The following is a 20,063-nucleotide window of genomic DNA, read 5'->3' on the forward strand; positions in this document are numbered from 1 at the left end:
CTTCTGACATAAATCCTTTTAAATTATCCTTCTTACAGGTGAAATTTCACTATGGACATAGAATCCTATTCATGAAGGGTAAATGTTCTTTGCAATAAGCTGAGGTTTATATTTTCACCTTCTGGCTTGATGTGATAGCTAATCTTGGTTGTCTACTTAACACATAGACTAAAATGGGATTCCATCAAACTGGCTTGCAACCATGATTCCTTGGTATTTTCTTGTTGCTAACCAATGGGGGATGACTCAGCCCTCTGTGGGTAGTTCCATTCCTAGGCAGGTGATCCTGGGCCTCAGAGGAAAGCTAGCGGAGTAGAAAAGTAAACAGCATAATTTGTGGTTTCAAACCCCTGCCTTGGGATCTTGCCTTGGCTTCCTTGGATGATAGACTGCAAACTGTGAGATGAATAAACCCCTCACTTTCCCAGATTGGCGGTTTAGACTTTCATCACAATATAAACTTAACTAGAACACTTGCCATATTCTCAAGGCAAGCTCTCATATCCATCCTTATCCTTCCAGCCTGTATCTCTTTTTTCAACAATTACAATATTTCTGGACTCTTGCAATATCTACTCTATCATACACCCACTGCTTAAATATCTCTATTGAAGTATTTTTTATTTTTATCTCATATGTCTCTCTAATATGACATGCTTCCCTACTTTACTCTTTTACAATTATCTCTGGATGTTCCTGCCTGTTCCACTTAAAAAACTATCCTTTGCCCAATAATAGAACATCTATGGTCACATTATTAAGTTCCACAAAAATGGGTGATGTATTGTATTTACATTTCAGTATCTATTGCATTAGTATTATTAATTTAGCAAAACTGACCTTTTATATTATCTACTTATCCACAAAACTTTTAAAACTTCCATTCATTTAAGTCTTTAGCTTCTTTTACAACATCAGCTTTGAAAGTCTTGCATGTATTTAGGATTGCTTTTGAGTACTTTATAGCAATTTTATTAATGGCAAGCTGACTGAGTCCTTAGCCCTCCCTATATGGAGAAAAATCTGTCATCAAAGACTGTTGATGTCAAGCTGTTCCTGACAGACTACACCAAAAATCATATTTCATTCTCCAGTCCAGTGTTGAAGCTGACACCATGTCATGCACAAGTGTTGCTGAAGATAATGCACCACAGACATCTCCACAGTCCCTCATTCCTCCTGTTAGTCATTTTCCCATCCATACTTAAAATCAATAGATATTTCTCCAGTTCTCAACTTGAACTGAAGTGCCGGGTCCTGAGAAAGGGTTTTTAGGAGGTATCTGAGTCATCTTTGTTGTTCCTTGATACTCAGATGCTGCCCACATATTTGTGGGGTCTCTAGTAAGCACACAAGTGTCTGTATGCTGAAAGAATAAAATAGTGACCAAGACATTACAGGATCATCATGTGTGATAATTTATCAAAAAAGCTTCCCAAGGGGCACAAAGTTTGCTCTAAGAAATGTCTCTTCCCCAAATACTGCACAGCCATTAGGTGATATAAAGTATTTTTCTAAAGGAGCTAGTAAAACCCAAAGTGGCACAGCTCTGAACTCTATTTCCTCACTTTTGCATTCTGTGATACCTCAGTAAAACCGCCCACTCTATCCCCTACAGACAAAGAGAAGCTTAAACCAGGATTCCTAAGTGTAGATAAGAACTTAGACCCCTTTTCTCCAGGTGGCTGTATCGGCTACAGGGAGTTTGGAGAACACAGTCAGGATATTCGACCAAAAGACTAAAAAGGGAGGCAGGTTAAAATAAATTATATGGTCTGTGCCTTTAAGAACTAGCCTCACAAAGAAAGGGGAGTGCTCCTTCCAACCTCCCTGCTGTGAGTGAGAGATTTGGAAGAGCCTCCCTGGAGGCTTGTAAACTTAGAGAACATCTTACTTTTGCATTCTGTACCTAAAGTCTCCAGTGGCAGCTTTGGGGACACAGTCTAGGCACAACAAGACCCTCACTCTATTGTCTCAAAAAGGAGACCTTAGACAAAGATATCTCAATATAGATAGACCCAGGCCAGTTTCAAGTCCCCAGAAATGATGGCGCCAGCCACAGGAACTTAAAAGAACAGAGTCAGGATGTCTGATGGTAACCAATTAACCATGAGATGCCCCTCTCTGGATATAACATGACCAGACCCTGGAGAGGAGTTGTAAAACTCCTGACAGGGCAAACAGATAAGCTAGAATAAGATGATGTCCAGGCCCGGGGAAAAAATGGACCAATCAAGGATGGACCCGCGTACTAACCCCCTCCACTCTAAGAAATTTTAGGAGTTTTGCCTATAAAAACTAACTTCCCGAGAAACCCTGTCTCGAAAAACCAAAAAAAAAAAAAAAAAAAAAAAAAACTAACTTCCCCAAGAAAGAGTAACTCTTCCCTGCCTCACTTGAGATGGATTGAGATGTGTTCCCTGTTGTGACTTGTAACAGATAAACCTTGCTTTTGCATTCTGGTATGCTCGTCCTTGGTGGTCTCTCTGGGGGTTACGATCTGGGCACAACACATTCACCAGTGACAAAACCTCAGAAATACTAATTGAGCCACTTTCATTTTGGTTCCTTTATAGGAAATGTCATTGGAGCTGACTTTTCTTAGTTCCAAGCTCCTTACCAGATGCTCTTGTAACCACCCAGCTTCATTCTCCTCTTGTGAAAAAACACAAACATGTCCTCGACCCCATATTAACACAGGATCAGGACCCTTCCATAATCCCGAGCAGGGATCTTTCCATCTTAAACTTTTGCTATTTTGATGAAGATCATGTGACTGTTGAGCCATTTCCACTTGGGATAATGCTCAGCCATTGCATTACCCTCAGCTAAAGGACCAGGAAGATTGGAGTGAGCTCTAATATGGCCCACAAAGTGTGGCAGCTTTCTTTTGTGGAATAGCGTCTTGACTTTGTTGAAACATTTTGAATTGATTATTAGTTCCAATATTTTCACCAAAACTGTTACTATTCAAAGGAGTTGAGAACATAGATGTTCTTTCATGAAACATATCCTTCATTAGCTTACTTTGAGAAAAAGCATTTTCAGGATTTAGTATTTTCATTTCATTAGCTTTAACTCCTGATGTTATTAGCAGCTGTGATATTTAGCATTGATTTCTTATAAGGAACTTTCAGGTAAAGCAACTCTTTTGTAAGACTGCTAGATTTTCTGAAGTTTGTTTCCCATCTATAAAGCAGTCATTTCTTTTTTGAATGCCTGTTTCCTTGTCTCCTTATTAGATTTGCAAAGGAATTACTCATTGCAGGCATTTTGTTCAAAAGGCAAAGAACTTTTTTAATTTCAACATAAGTTTCTTCATATCTAAGACAACGTTCAGTGTATAAACTGCTTTCCCATGTTTTAAGGATTTTAATGAGGCTTGTTTGCTCTTAAAAGTAACATTTTGTCATCCAGCTACCTTAAAAACTTTGCACAGCTATTAGGGTAAATAAGGCATTTTACCCACCCCCAAACCACGAAGCACCTAATTTCCTATCCTCTCAATTTTTCATTGGAACTGACACTTAAACTCTTAGATGATTTTCCTCCTTATTCTTTTAAAAGCTGTACTTTAAGTTTACCATGAACCTATTTTCGAGCTGACAAAAGTGTTTCAGGGCAATGTCACCATGTTTAGCAGAAAAACTACCTTTCCCAGAATGCATTTCCTTTATATCAGTCCATAATAATGTCAGTCCCATATCAGTCCCTTATATCACTGATTTCCCATAGTTCTTTTCGGGTCTGAGAGTCAACTGGTTCTCTTTTACTAGACTTGCCTGGGAGGTTAGAACAAAGTCTCTTGCCTTTGCAATGGGAGATTTGAACAAGCACTTTACATTTTCAGCTATGGCATATTGGGAGATTCCTATTCTCTCCTCAGCTGGCTTCAACAGGTGTCTCTCTTTCATTTGACACTGGCCCAGGATCAGAACCGCACCTGCCTCATTACCATGCATTGAGGCTGGCATTTCTGATAGCATCTTTCCTCGGGCTTGTGTTTGTTTAAGCCAGTCAGTAAAAAACAAAATCATGTACAACAGCTTTTCCATAGCTCTTTCAGAGAGATTTTTCTCCCACTGATCTTATTCTCATTTTGCTTGCTCCTTCCTTCCACAGATGCAGAGCTTCAGGTACCTGTCTGCGGCTCTGTACCTCTGCTAGCTGCCTTTGGAGGTAGGGGCTTTTTTTTCTTCCCCAAATCTGCCTCAAATTATAGCAGCTTTTTCAGGTCATATATTTTCTGGGGAGGATTATGTCCCTTCACTGTTTCTTCAGAGTCTTTCTCCCAGACAGTTCCCAGTTTAGTCTCAATTTATCCCCTCACCCCCAGAAACAGTTTCCAACACTACAGTGGTGGCTTTCCCTGCTTCTGAAGGTAGGGGCTTTTGTCCATTTCTGCTTTTGGGGTCTGTGTGGTTTGCATACAGACTGAAAATCTAACAAGGGAGGTTTTTGCCTTTTCTAAACTCCCATTAGGACAGGTGTTTTGCCTCATCAGGCCTTCACCTGGCCCAGTCCCCCAGTGGGTTCGGTTTGTTTGTCTGGGTGCTCAAGGACAGAGCTTATGCCAGAGGCAATCACCCCTCAGGGCTACACTCCCTCATCTCATTGGAGTCAGTTGAAACAAAGCTTTTCTCAAAGAGGTGCTTTCTCTGACAGAAAAGAAAGCTTTACTCCTGGTTAGTTCTGTTCTGCCCTGGCTGGGCTCTTTCCCCTGACAGCGTTCTGACTCGGCAGCATGACTGCTTCAGACACAGTTCAGCTTTACTGTTTTCCCAGAATGGTCCTTTCTCTGAAAAGCTTTTCTCAGATTTCTTTTTGCAGCTGTGGACCTATCAACCCGAGACTTGTAGGAAAGTGGACAACTGTGCTGTTCCCACCAGCTTTAGTTTTGTTTGTTCATTAGCAATCTTCCCCTGGGTCCTGCACCTTCCTGCCTCTGATCTGTGCTCCAGGAACTTTACAACTGCAGGAACCCTAGTATCCTGGAAATGCACTCCAACTCAGAGACACTGGCCAGTAGCCTCAGGGTTTTTGGTCAGAAGCTAGGGTACAATGCTAACAGTTTGCATTGCTTCAGGGGATTCTTTGCATTAGGACAATTAGGAGCACCTTTTCATTCTGAAACGCTCACTCAGACAAAACCCTTGATGCCTCAGCTCTGCTGTAACTGAAAAGCTTGGATTTTCTGCTTTTCTTAGGCAAAGTTTACTGCCCTTTTGGGCTCTATGTACCTCTTCACCCACACTCTGCCAACCATTTCCCTCAGGGTACTCTGACTCTTTTACTAGCTTGAAGAGACAGAGCTTAGAAGAGGTTTTTAGGAAATTGTCCCTGCCTCCTGCATTGCAGGGAGGATTTTTAAAGGTTGAAAGAACTTAGGTTTTGCTGTCTTAAGAGGTTTGTTGTTTTCCCTTAGAACTAATCACAGGTGGTCCTCATACTAATATCTTCAGGTGATTCTAATTCTTGTCCTTCTGAGAGAGAAAGTTAAAGGCTTTAGTTTTTAAGTTTAAGAGAGCTTTTGAGAAAGATTAAGGCTTTAGAGAGATTTTCCCCCCAAATTTTCCAAGAAAAGCTTTTTGGTTTAAGAGAAAGATTTTTTCCCCCAAGAGAGAAAGATCAACTTTTCCCAAAACTTCAACTTTAAACTTTGACTTCTTACACCCCCATTTTTGCCTCAGGGAGAAAACACTTTCTCCTGCTGCTTGGACTTAGCATTTCAGCTGTCCCCAGGTCAAAAGCTTCCATAGGAAACTTTTCCTTCCCCATAAGCTCAAAGAAGAGCTTTTTTACTACCTGTAAAGCCCAAAGATTTTTCCCAGTTTGTGTTTATAGCCCCCAAAGTTAGAAAATTGAAGAGTTTTTCTGTCTAGTTGCTTTACTTATTTTTTCCTACACGATCTTACACTTCTAAGTTATTCCTATACTATATTACTACCCAGACCTTATACTTATTTTTCACAGATAGAAACTCAGAAAGGGATAGAAGATAGAAAATTTTGACAGAAGAGATTTTCACTGCAGCATCTGACATCCTTCCAGTCCGGCTTCCTTTTCTCTCGAGGATAAAACCCCTGCCTCTCAATAATATATATAAAAATATATATATTTTCCATAACACCGGCATGCCTTTCCACTGGCAGGGCTAACTCAGTACTTTCACCAAAAACTCTGTAATAAAACGATTATTTTCCTTTATCTTCAGTCCCTATTTCTTTGTCTTTAGTCCCTGTTTATTTGTCTTTAGTCACCCCTTTTTTCAGTCCACCCTTTTATTCTTTAGTTCCTCTTCTTTTTTCTTTAGTCCCTATTCATGGCACCATTCTGTGGGGTGTTTACCCACCAATCCCACAGTTTCCCAGACTTTTCTTGAGTGTTAGCAGCAGGAAATATTAGATAGAAGGATTTATAGTGGGGAATCGTGTGGAGATAAACACACAGAAAGAAAAGGATAGCCTCGAGAGGGCCTGGAACCTATTCCAACGGGCCCGGACTGTCTCTGCCCCAGGGTTTTTATAGAGATGCCAAGGGGTGGAGCAAAAGACCTCCTCCCCCAGCACAGACAAGTGCAGACCATCTCAGACACCTGCACTCAGGCCCGTGGTCCTGATGATCCTCTATTCAGACATGCTGGGTAAAGCCACGAGGAACCCCAGAATGGGATCCCCACACACACACACACCATATGAAATCAAGATCACCAACAACTATAGGGAGGTGGCATTGTCTCAGAGTATAAGTAAGACAGGAGAGGAGCAATAATGACCTCCAGACCTTCCAGCCACACACTGAGATGGATGAATGGGATGAGGCACCCCCAGCTGCTGCTAGGTGCTTTCAGACACAATCATCTGCTGGTCAAGTACAAAGACTCACAACAAACTAACAGGACCTAGCATCTCCCACAAGCCAACATTTGTCAAGGCATCTTGAAATGCATGTTGAGAGCTCACACACTACTGTCCCTATCCTCAGACTCTGGTTCAGGCCACAGGCTCTGCTTTTCATTTGGAGGAAGCAGAACAGTTTGTGTCCCCATTTCACTCCTACCCAGGTTCCAAGTTCTGCATCTTGAATGCACTCAGGAAGTTTAGTTTAGGCATCAGGACACCCTGGATTTACAGTCTCCTGTTCCTCAGGAAAACTGGGCTTGATACTGTGGTGTCAAGATGGTCAGCAGAGAACTGGGCATAATGACTACCTGTGGTTCAAATCCTTGTTGATGTAATTGGTGAGGATTCCATGCAGCTCATTTCTCTCGCATGTCATATTATGTAGGCGGATGGTGAGTTTCTCTATTTTTTTCATCTGATGCTACTGCTGAGTGAAGTTGCAGATTTGGGATGGTGCCTCCTCTTTAGTCCCTGAAGGTAGATAAAGAAAAGTGAACTTCTATACTTGAATGGCTTAAGGTTAATAGAGTCCATGATGAGTCCCAAGAAGCCTGAGGAAGAGGAAATCCTAGGGACCCAGGACTCCCAAAGAGCAGGGCAGCTATCCTCAAACTGGTACCCATGATCTATGTCTCTGTCCTCAACTAGCATGGCTAGGCTTGTGCCTCACTCCCTAGTACACTCCTCTGGCTCTGGAAGGCATAATGTATCCCAGCCATGTAGATTTGAAGAACAGTGTCAGCTCATATCTGATGTGATGCAGGTAAGTCTCAATGTCCCTAAAGCTTAGCCACACCAAGTCCTGATCACACATGCCCAGGTCCAAAGCATCTGAATGTCTGAGGCCCTTGTAGATGGTCAGGGGAGTTTCCCTCCCTTCTTATTAGCATCAGTTCCCATGGAAACTGTAGGAATCCACTGGGATGAAGTACAGCAACACCCTACCCAGAGAGGGACAGCTCATTAGTCCATCTGTTCCTCCTGCCCCTCTTTGCCAGTCTGAATGAAATGAAGTCTTGTATAATATTGGAGGAACCAGCCTCAATATTATACATCCCAGGGGCTCAGGAGAGAGAACTACTGACGGCGAGGACTATTTTCTGTAAATTGAATCTCAGCACACCGAGCTCTTAGTCCATTCACTTTTTCTTTATTCTTTCCCCTTTCCCTCGCTTTACAGTTATATATCCCCCAGAAATCACAATCCTCCCCTCCACCCAGGAAACCCAGCCTGAACTTCCTCAGGCAGTGATTGTCCATTATCAGGATCAAATGGAGGGTTGATAAGAATTACAAAGAGGGGCTCTAGTTGTTAATTACCATTTGTGACCCAAAGGGGAAGTGACTAATGAACTAACTAAAAGCTAAATATGGGTAATATCTAAGAAGAGGGATCTTACATGCACAACTATAATCTTAAATGTGTTTGGTAAAAGATGTTAAAAATCTAAGAGTTGCTAGGTCAATGGGAGAAAATAAAACTGTCTTCTTTTTTCCTGTGGCTCCTATCTGTTCAGGCTGTCTGCCGTTTTTCTGCAGGGTGGGGAAAAGTGTGCTCAGTCTCTAGGCAACCTGTGTATAGCTAGATGCCTCTGGTGATAGCTATAGGGAGATCTGGAACTGGAGGTAAGGTTTGGGAAAGGAGGAAGTTAAGCTTAATTAGCACATCCACCAGGCCTTTTCAAACAGGTGGCCTGGATGCTTAAGTCTGTTCTTAGAGAGTACAGAGTTATCTCTGATAAGGTACTTTCCTCCATCTGGTGATGGACCTGGCCGGATGCTACCAATAATGATAATTACAGGGAGGCTTGAACTGGGAGTTCTGGCTGAGCATAGCTGTTAGCACAGAAGGTTATCTAAATATTCCTAGAAGTGGTTAGGTAAGTAGTTAGAGGTCTATAAAGTTAGTAAGGCTGTAAGAGAGGAGGGGTCTGAGCTAAATTGTGTAAAGCTATTACTTAATGTCTACCTGACTTGGGCGGTGTCCCCTTGTGGAATTTACCTTAAGTCAGGAGACTGGCCTGTGGGTTGTTATCACTGTTAATCCTCGGAAATTGGGTGACCACCTGGGTGATGTCTCCTTTAGTCCTTGAAAGTGGCTAGGGGAGATATCTGATTCCAGAGAAAGCCTTTCCTGAGGCTGTTCTCAAAATGCCTGGAATGTGTATGTCCGGAGAGTGATCAGTCCACACTGTTAGCTCTTCTTAGGGAAAAGTCAATTGGCAAAACTATGAAGGCACACATGATTTTCATAACAGAATACAGCTGATATATAACAAGCCAAGTAACACCAAAAACTCCTTGGGATTTGGCTTCCTCTGGAGGAATTCCCTGATCCCTCCAGGTAGTGACTTTGCCATAACCAGCTGAGTTCTTATGATATATTCCTGCGGCCCGCAGCAATGAAGGAGTTCCCAGAAAGGCAGCTGCAGCCTGTATAATTCATGGCTCTCCTAAACTGACCATCAGAGACTCTTGACTCTGGGTCTGCTCTTACGAAGCTCAGAGAAACAGGATAGGCCCATTGCTTCCCAGAAGCTCACAGATGCTGAGCCGAAGCTCAAGTTCACCTCCAGGAAGCTCACTATCCCCTGCTCAGGATTCATTTCCTTCACCAGAACCATTTATTTTTGCAGGTTTGACACTACGACCAAAGGCAAGCTTCCTTTGCCTCTCTCGGGTCATTCCATGTTCTGTATTCTCTCTCCTAAGCAGCAGCTCAGTCTTACCAACATGTCTATGGGCACTGAACAAATACCCTACAGGCATTTGGTGTTGCCACAACACTGGTATTGACACACAGAGAATACCAAGGGCTCTCCAGGATACAACAGAATTTCTAGAAAAAGGACTACTTGGGTCATCTACATGAGGCCTCACCTTTCTACTATCTAGCACTTCTGCAATGCACCAAAAGCCATGTTGTCTGTCTCAGGAGCCTTTCCAGAACCAGAAAGAAAGACCTCCAACACATCCTCTTTACAAAGCCAGGGATATCTCTCTCTCTCTCTCTCTCTCTCTCTCTCTCTCTCTCTGCCTCATTAGAATATTTTACTACTTCACATATGGGAAGTTGAAGTCTCTATTCCAAACACATCTGATGAAATGGCTCATCACTTCTTCCGATCTCTAATCAATAACATGAGAAATAAAGGTTGCTAGGGTGCACATTGGCTTCAGAGCCCTCAACCATGTGCTTTCAGAGCCTGGAGAAAATTGCTACTGTCAACAAGCACTCAGGCAGTATAGGGATGCCCAGGTCACTTGCGCTATGCTTCAGAGTCTCATGTTAATGGAGAAGCCAGGCAGGGGCAGAACATAGTCACCAGATTCACAAAGCCATCCTCACTGACATTCCAGGACATTCAGAGCTACCTGGAAGAGGACAGTCTCATTCCAGGTCCACTGAATCTAACAGTTGAACTGATCTATGTACCACACACAGCAGGGAACTCAAAAGTTTAGGGATCCTTGGAAGACAGTAGCATTTGGTGGATCCTACCCTGTTAGTGGATATGATGTAAAATATCAGAACCTATGGCTTTGCCAGGGTACTCTCCTTTCCCTATTATTACTGGCACACAACTAAAGGACTCCAATGAATGTGAAACACAGTTATGGTACAGAAATCTCATTAGTTCCTCTGTGCCTCCTTTCCCTCTCAGAGTGAAAGAAGAGGGTACCCAACAAAGCAGCTTCAGCCTTGTCAATTCCTGAATCTGCCAAACTAATCATCATGGATGCTTGATCTGGGTCTGCTCTTTAGGAACCCAGAGAAGCAGGATAGGACTATTGCTTCCCAGAAGCTCCCAGTTCCTGAGTCCTAGCCCTGGAAAGCTCAAGCCCAAAAACATCCAGAAAACTCCCAAGCCCCTTCCCAGAACTCACTGCCTCTTCTCCAGGACCACTTATTTGTCCATGTTTTTCAGAGAGACCTAGGAGTAGCTTCCTTCTGCCTCACTCTGGTGTCTCCATGTTGTCCATTCCCTCTCTCAAATAGACCTCTATATCTTGACATACTACAGGCAAAGCATGTGGTCACAGAACAAATTTCCTAAAGAATGTTGTCATTGTTACAACACTAGTGACATCACTGGGGATTCCAAGAGCTGTCCAGGATACAATAGAATGTCCAGCAAAGGGTCTCCTGATGTCATGGGGCACAGCCTTTGCCTCCTTGCTAAATAGTTCTCCGTGAACTGACCAGAAGCTGAGGTTTCCTATCCAGGAGTCTCTCCTGTGACACAGGGGAAGCCATTCAGTACGTCCTCCTTCCAAAGCTAGAGATTTCTGTCGGCCTCATTAGAATCTTTTCACTACTTTACCCATGGGGAGTTAGTTGAACACTCACTTTATAAACACGACCTAAAAATGGCTCTTCCCCTCCTTAACATCCATAATCAATGAGAAATAAAGCATGTCAAGGAATTAGATCAGGATGATATGGAGAAGGAGGGTTGAGTTCTCTGATGTGAGCAAGCACCTTGAAAGGCCTAGGATAAGGGAAGGTATTGGGAATTTGTAAGGGAGCTGAGACAGTTATGAGGCCCTAACTGATCTAGAATATCCTCTCTATGTGTCCTGTGTATTAGCCAGGGTTCTCTAGAGAACATAAGTTATAAAATGAATCTCTGTATGGAAAGGGTATTTGTTAGAATGGTTTTTAAGCTGTGCTCTAGCTAATCCAACAATATCTGGCTATGAATGGAAAGTCCAAGAATCCAGTCGATGCTCATTCCACTTGACTGGATGTCTCAACTTGTCCAGCATATGCTAGAATCTTAAAGAAATAGGTCCTAATGCCAGTGAAGGAATGGATGTGATAACAAGGACAGAGCAAGCAGAGAAAGGGTAAAAGCTTCCTTCTTCCATGCCCTGTAGGCTTCCAAGAGAAGGAGTGGTCCATATTACATCTGGATTAAAAATCTGAATTAAAGGCGTGACTTCTTACCTCAAAGGTCCAGACTAGAAGTAGATCTTCCTACTTCACAATAAGCAGAAATCTCCCACAGGTGTGCCCTCTAGTTTTGGTTGTTAGTTAATCCCAGATATAGTCAAGTTGACATCCATGAATAGTCATCATAGTCTTATTCCCCTCTTCAGTAATATTCATGAGAAATGGCTCCCTTGTTCTTGATAAGAAGAAGTGAAGATAATTAAAAATCATATCTAAATCACCTGTAGATCTCATGGTCATGATGATTTTTACTGGCCTCTTTTTGGTCATGGGTGGCTAAAATAGGATGAAATACCAGTCTTTGTGTTCTTGGGTAGGAGGGGATCAGCTAGATACCCAGACACAAAACAATGGGGTATCTCTCTATAATTGTACATTTGAAATTCAAATAATTAGGCTATGTCTGGTAATAACAGGGGTGGAAAGGGTCCAAGAGATAGAAAATGGGTTCTCTTCAAAGAAAAGAGAAGAAAGCAAACACACTGTACTTGTCAGAAAGAGCCACATGAATTTGGACTTGAACTCCTCCAGACCAGATCTTGCTCACTTCATGCATTCTGAGAAAGAATAATTTATTTAAATTGGAAGACCCAGGAAAAATTTATGTGGGGTCTTCCTTGCAAACAAGAGTCATAAATCTTTAAGATTTGCTTTAAGAGCAAAATGGTTTATTAAGATTTGAAGTTTCTCTGATGGTCAAATGGCAGGATTGGACAATGCAGCAATAGGAAACAAATCATACTCCAGAGTGAAATCATGTTACAGAGCTCACCACTGACACTAGCATGATAGGTGTGGGAACTGCAGTGTGTGTCACCAAGAATAATGATAATAGACAATGTACCTGGTGCTGCTTTAGAAGCTTTCAACATCCATGGCTCTCAAAATGGGATCTAGCCTTCCGCAAATCATCAAGCAGAATGGACTACTCCATTTCTCTAGAACATGAGCTCTGGCATGCAGTTGATGACTCAGGGTTGTATTTGGGTCTCTGTAGTAAGGGGTAGGTCTTCTGATAGGAACCTCTCCATCAAAACACTGGAAGGATGGTCAAAGTTGCTGTCAGCCAACAGCTCCTTCCCATGTTACACTGCAGCCTTTGGAAGGGGCTTCAATAGTCTAATTTACCAATTTTTCCTTTGTGGCTTGTTTAAGCTAACTGCAAAAAACACTAGGTTTGGTGTCCTGAGTTTCAGAACCAAAATGTTAGTAAATTGAAGGCTGAAACTGCAAGGAGACAGTTCAGCCATTGAGGGCGAGGTATCCCTGACACTTCAAGCTACTCAGAACAAGAGCTCTGCCCTGAAGGTGTTTAGCCCAGCTGTGTTGGCTGAACTGGAGACATTTCAGCCCTAGAGGGTGAGGTATCCTGGACACCTCAAGCTACTTAGAACAACAGCTCTGCCCTGAAGGTGTCCCGGACACCTGGAGCTGTTTAGCACAGTTCTGAGGGCTGGGACTGCAAAGAAACAGCCCAACCTTGGAAAGGAAGGTTTTCTGACTTCTCAGGATAGTCAGGCCTGGAACTGCTTCAGCAAGGAAGGGTATTCTGACTCTTCCGGAATGACTATTCCGGATATACCTGTTGTGTTTGGGGATGGCCTCTCCACAGGACACAGCAATCCTGCTCCTCTCCTGGAGAGCCAAATTCTTTGGCACAGTGTTACCAGCTCTCTCTCTCTCAGTCCACTATGGGACATCTTAGCAAGGTTCTTCTGTTCAGCTGCCCCCTTGCTCAGTCCACTATGGGAGGTCCCAGCAAAGTTCTTCTGTTCAGCCCCCCCTTGCTGAGTCCACTATGGGATGTCACAGCAAGGTTCTTCTGTTCAGCAGTCAATGAAGGACTTTACCCAACACTCTTTTGAGAAAGAGGTTTATTTGGGAAGGAGGAGTCCAGGAGAGTAGCTGCCTCTACCATGGTGGAGAGAACAGCTCACAACTGACCTGGCAGGGTGGTTTATATAGGATGTCTAGGGGGTAGAGTCAACTGTGATTGGTTAGTATATCTTCTGCCCAGGGATTGGTCAGTTTTGTGAGCAAGGGGCAGAGATGGTCCTGATTTCAGGGTCAAATTGTATTTCTTTCACTGGCCTTTCTTGGCTTTTTGATACTACCTCTAAGGCCAGGCAGGGTACATTTCTTTCACTCACTCATTCTAGGGCCCAAGAGTGTTATTTTGCTACTAGTTTCAGAGTCAAAGCATGTTTCCTGGGTTCTAGGTTTGGGGATAAAGTGTTCATTTCTCTGGCCCAGGTCCCAAACACAGGCTGTGTTTCTTTTCCTGATCCTGGGCCCTAGGGCCAGGATTCTGCTGTCCTGTTCTGTGATTGGTTGATTTCACAAGTCAGTTGGACAAGGGCAGAGATGTCTCTGATTTGAGCTAAACTGTGTTTCTCTCACTGGCCTTATCTGAGCCATCCTTCCCTAATTTTGGGCTCCAGGGTCAGGATGGGTTTCTCTAGCCAGCCCCTCTGCCCTACAGCTTGGGTTTATAATCACTCATCATTTTAATGATTATTTCACTTCTGACATAAACCATATTGAATCATTCTTCCTACAATGGAAATTTCACTTTGGACATAGAATCCTATTCATGCAGGGTCAATTTTCTTTGCAGTAAGCTGAAGTTTATGATTTCCCCTTCTGGCTTGCTCTGGTGGCTAGCTAATCTTGGCTGTCTACTTGACACACAGTTGAAGTCTTGACTGCATCAAACTGGCTTGCAGGCATGGTTCCTTGGCATTTTCTTGTTCCTAACTGATGGAGGATGGCTTAGCCCTCTGTGGGCAGTGCCATCCCTAGGCAGGTGATCCTGGGCCTCAGAGGAAAGCTAGCTGAGCAGAGCAGTAAACAGTATTTTGTGTGGTTTCTAGCACCTACTTTGGGATCTTGCCTTGGCTTCATTTGATGATGGACTGCAACCTGTGATGTCAATAAATCATTCCCTTTCCCAGATTGGCTTTTTGGGCTTTTATCACAATAAAAAGTTAATTAGAACTCTTGATATATTCTCAGGGCATGCTCTCATAGCCCATCCTCCTTCCAGCCTGTAGCCTCTTTTTTGACCAATTACAAAGTTTCTGGACACTGTTGCAATATCAACTCTACCAATCACACCCACTGCTTACATTTCTCTGTTAAAGTATTTTTTTTTAATTTTTTCTATCTCACATATCATGTTTCTCTCCAATATATCATGCTTCCCTACTTTACCCTTTTAAAATTATCTGTGGATGTTCCTGTCTGTTCCACTTTAAAAATTATCCTTTGCCCAATAATAGAACATTTATGGACACATTATTAAGTTTCATAGAAAGGGGTGATATATTATATTTATTAGCATGCTTTAAAGTGTGCTTATATTCATAGGTCCAGCGGCGGAGACAGGCAGACGCAGGTAGGCCTGTGGCAGCAGACCGCAGAGGTGGACAGGCCCGGGAACAGAGACAGGCAGACACGGCTTGGAGCAGGGAAGCTCCTAGCCCCAGCGCCTGGGGAGGAGGCTGTCTCTATGGGACGGAGCCGGAGTGAGTCTGAACACACTGTCTGAGGAAAACCCAGGGCCCAACTGCTGATCTTGTGAAACCCAACAACTTGGAGGTGTTGGTGAGACAACCCTGCTCAGCTGAAACACATCTGGGAGAGGATTCAGATGCCTACAGTTTGAAGTCTGAAGAAACAAGATCAGCTGAGGAGTTGACAAATGAAAAAAATGTGACCTGGGAACACAGAAGAAGGCACTACCCAGCCACCAAACCAGATCACCAGAATCATAAGTATATAATTCACCGACTGAGATCAGCTGCCCCTGAAGAAATAGCCCAATAGCACCAATTTAACCAAGAACCCCTACTAAACCAAGACTAAAAAATAGAACAAGAGAGGCACTCTCAGACACAGACACCACCTGCACCGCACAGAGGAAGAGATGAGTAGACACCAGTGCAAAAATACAGGCAACAACATAAAGACCTATATGGCAACATCAGAACCTAGTGATTCTACACCTGCAAGACCTAAACATACCATGACAGAAGTAACATAAAAATCAACCCTAAAAATGACTTTAAGAAGATGATAGAGGCTTTTAAAGAAGAAATAAAACATTCCCTCAAAGAGAAAATAAAAACTTTCCTTAAAGAGGAAATGGAAAACTACCTTAAAGAGGAAATAAAAACTTCCCTTAAAGAGGAAATGAAAAACTCCATTAAAGAGGAAATAAAAAACTCCCTTAAAGAAATGGAAGAAAAAACAAACAAAAAATGGGAAGAAATCAAAGAAAGCCAAGAAAAAGCAATTAAACAGATGAAGGAAACATTCCAAGATCTGAAAAATGAATTTGAGACAATAAAGAAAACACATGCTGAGGGAATACTGGAAATAGAAATCCTGACTAAACGAACAGGAACTACAGAAACAAGCATAACCAACCGATTGCAAGATATGGAACAGAGAATCTCTGACACTGAAGACACGATAGAGAAAATAGATTCATCAGTCAAAGAAAACACTAAAGACAAAAAAGGCATAACACAAAACGTCCAGGAAATTTGGGACACCATGAAAAGACCAAACCTAAGAATAATAGGGATAGAAGAAGGAGAAGAATACCAACTCAAAGGCACAGAAAATATATTCAACAAAATCATAGAAGAAAACTTTCCTAACCTAAAGAAAGAAATACCTATATAGATACAAGAAGTTTACAGAACACCGAATAGGCTGGATCCAAAAAAAAGTCCCCTCGCCACATAATAATCAAAACACTAAACACACGGAACAAAGAAAAAATGTTAAGAGCCACAAAGGAAAAAGACCAAGTAACATATAAAGGCAAACCCATCAGAATAACACCAGACTACTCAATAGAGACTATGAAAGCTAGAAGATCATGGACAAATCTCATGCAGACACTAAGAGACCACGGATGCCAACCCAGACTATTATACCCAGCAAAACTCTCAATCACCATAGGCGGAGTAAACAAAATATTCCAGGATAAAACCAGATTTAATCAATACCTGTCCACAAACCCAGCCCTACAGAAAGCACTAGAAGGGAAAATTCAACCCAAAGAAGCTAAACACATCCATGAAAAATCAAGCAATAGATAATCCCACACCAACATACACTACAGAAGAAACAAGCTGGTGTAGCTATCCTAATATCTAGAGAAAAGGGATATTTCAAAAGAAGAAGTCTTGTGGCAATGTCTCAGTGGTCCAGGTAACTACCAGAACTCAGAAAAGTTGGTAGAACTTGGGATTGACTGGGAGGCCAAAGATTTAAAAAGCAGAAGATTCTCTCAAGACACAAGTTGTGTGATAATAGTGTGTTTTGTGTGTGTGAATGAGAATTTGTAAATGTTGAATTCTAGGCTTCGACAATCATTGTCAGTGCAGATTAAGCTGCAAGTATTTATGCTTTAAAACTTAAATTATAAAGCTAGTTACGTCTTTCTAACAACTAGTTTTAATGTTTATGAGCATATTTTACCTACATTACCTTTTCAGGATGTTGAGAAAGATGCATCATAAGCACAGGCTGGAGGCTGGGGGCTAGATGGTTTTGAGGAAGAGGTCTTGTTGGACTCTTTCATAGAGCAAAGGGAAGCAATGCCTTCTGGGAAATGAGCTAAGTTTTAATCTAGTCTTTAAGATTAGAAGTCAAAAACAAAAATATTAAGGAAAGGAAAATCTAATTGATCTTTGAAGTTGTTATGTGGAATTGAGTGGGACTTTTGAGGCCTTTCTTCCAGAAAACAAGGACTTGGTTGTCAGGCCTATATTAGGCCTAAACCTTGGTGCCATGTAGTTGTACTTAAATCATTTCAATGGAAAGTGTCTTAGTGATTGGAACGTCTAGTGAGTTTGGAGTTCTTCCATTTGAAAAATGTGATATTTGCATGGGATTGTTTGAATCTTGTTTTCTAGTCCCTCCCCATCACCACCCTCAGAGTCTGAAGGTAGATTTTTCTCTTGATAAAGGAACAAAAAAGGTGAACATCTTGTTTGTAAATAGGTATCTAGTAACTACTGGTAAACTTGAAATGGTAGAATTCTTTAAAGCCTAATTCTAGATAGCCTCAAGAAAATGTATCTTAGTTACTTTTGAACCTGTATTCACCTTGTTTTATTCAAATATCTTAAGTTATATTTTCTTTTTCAGAGCTGCTTCTTATTTGGGGCTACTTTTTTTTTAATTGAGGCGTAATTCATAAAAGGGTATATTGTTTTGATGAGACTTTTTACAACTGTGGCTGGATGTCTTTCTTTAGTCTTCCAAGAAGGGCCATTTTACTTTTTTAGAGTTACTTTTAAAAGTCATGAGGTCAACAACTTGGACTACTATGCATGTAAGTGCTAATGCAAATTAAAGCCCAAGTTGACCTCCAGCAGCAGTTCATTCTATGTTGACAGTGAGAGAACACTTTGCCTGTTAGGATACTATTACTCGTGGACTGAAATGCTGAAGAAACCCTTCCCCCTATTTTATTTTTTTGCAAAAATCAAGGTATATTCTAGAGTTTCCTGGTTGACCTCAACAGATAAACTGAGATGATAGTCTTAGTTCAGAAATGATCTGAATGTAGATTTACAGTCTACGTGTACAGCTGGCTAAGTGAGATCGCTTTCACAGTTCTGCATGTATCCCATCGGCTCCCCATTAGTCACTGAACTCTTAAAACTGGTATTGTAACATTATCCCAATGTTTTGCGCCAATTTTATAAACTTTACAGTGCAATATGTGTTCCTTTTCCGAGGCAAACCAAAGGTATATTTCTCAAGGTTCTGCTGCTATCAGCAACGTTGATGGAGGATTTTTTATACATTTGTAATAGATAGAAATAAACCAGAAAAAACGAAGAAAAAGAAGTGGTGGAGGAAAAGGTGAACACTGCAAGAATACTCAAAAGGGCTGAGAGTTGCAAATGCCAAGATTGGCTTTGCATAGTAAATGGAATAGAACAGCTCTGAACTATAGATTACTTTTACTGGTTTGGTCTGACAGAATGATTGAATGCTTTTGTACAAAAATCAGAGCCTTAAAAACAAGGATTTGGTGAGAATGTAAAATGGTGTGCCACTTTGGCAAAACAGTTTGGTGGTTGGTCAAAATGCAAAACATTGTTACTCTGTTATTCAACAATTCTACCCTTAGGAATATATCCTCAAACTACTGAAAATGTGCACCTATGAAACATGTACATGAAGGTTTACAGCAGTGTGTTGCTAATAGTAAAAAAGTTAAAACAACTCAAATAGCTATCAAATACTGGAGAGAAATAAAATGTGGCTTATTCATACAATAGAATATTATTAAGACATATAAATGAATGAGAAACTGACAGATTAAATGACTTTGGTGAACCTTCATAATTTCATTTGTAGATCTTTCCATTTCTAATTTATAAATACATTTGGGGTTATAAATTATAAATGTACTGCCTCCTGTCAACATTGTATACTTCTATTTGATGATTTCTGTGTCAAACATTATATGGAAATGTTTCCAAGTATTTTCTGTATTAACTGTGAATGAATAGAACAAAATAAATTGCCTGTGATGGAAAAAAAAAAGATGGAAAGCAAATCCAAAAATAGTACTGAGGTGCCAAAGGATGACAGCAAGACAGAGGAGACTAAGGGGGACAATAAAAAGCAAAATACATCCATTAAAAAAGGTGCAAAGAAGAAACCTCAAAAAGGTAAAACATGTAAGAAAGGCAGCAGACCTGCTCAGGAGACTCAGAAGGAGACGGCTCCAGCAGAGCCTCCTTCCATGGAGCTGGCTCAGGAGGAGGTCTTTTCTGGTCCTGCGCTCACTCAGGTGGTGGTCACCCCTACAGGCTCTACTCAGCCCGGGCTTCCTTCTCCCATGGCTATTGCTCAGACTGGGCCTGCTCAGATGGAGCTGCCTTCTCCCCTGGAGCCTCCTCAGAGGGAGCCGCCTCCTCCCCTGGAGCCTGCTCAGAGGGAGCTGCCTTCTCCCCTGGAGCTTCCTCAGAGGGAGCCACCTCCTCCCACAAAGCCTCCAAAGATGGAGCAGCCTCTTCCCATGGAGCTTACTCAGATGGAGCGGCCTCCTCCCATGGAGCCTGCTCAGAGGGAGCCGCCTCCTCCCATGGAGCCTGATCAGATGGAGCCACCTCCTCCCATGGAGTCTCAGCTGGGACATTGTCAGAAGAAGCTGCTTTGTCTTT

At 42.0% G+C, this 20,063-nt stretch overlaps 2 protein-coding genes across 5 annotated transcripts in view; one reads left to right on the forward strand and one right to left on the reverse strand.

Annotated features, from left to right (window-relative positions):
• The window catches only part of LOC107401192 (disks large homolog 5-like), a 241,980-nt gene that overhangs the window by 179,628 nt on the left and 42,289 nt on the right, over window positions 1-20,063 (forward strand). The window lies entirely within an intron of this gene.
• The window catches only part of LOC143267249 (disks large homolog 5-like), a 58,319-nt gene that overhangs the window by 31,884 nt on the left and 6,372 nt on the right, over window positions 1-20,063 (reverse strand). The window contains exons 2-3 of one of the 4 annotated variants that reach the window (XM_076544338.1): window positions 11,854-12,034; window positions 7,211-7,373 (exon numbers count right to left, since the gene is read on the reverse strand). The gene's annotated coding sequence lies outside the window, so the exon portion shown is untranslated. Of the gene's footprint in view, window positions 1-7,210; window positions 7,374-10,790; window positions 11,785-11,853; window positions 12,035-20,063 lie in introns of those variants that run through there. The other 3 variants (XM_076544340.1, XM_076544337.1, XM_076544339.1) reach the window with 3 other exon arrangements.

Source organism: Peromyscus maniculatus, chromosome 9 (genome assembly GCF_049852395.1).
Source record: "Peromyscus maniculatus bairdii isolate BWxNUB_F1_BW_parent chromosome 9, HU_Pman_BW_mat_3.1, whole genome shotgun sequence".
Lineage (NCBI taxonomy): Eukaryota > Metazoa > Chordata > Mammalia > Rodentia > Cricetidae > Peromyscus > Peromyscus maniculatus.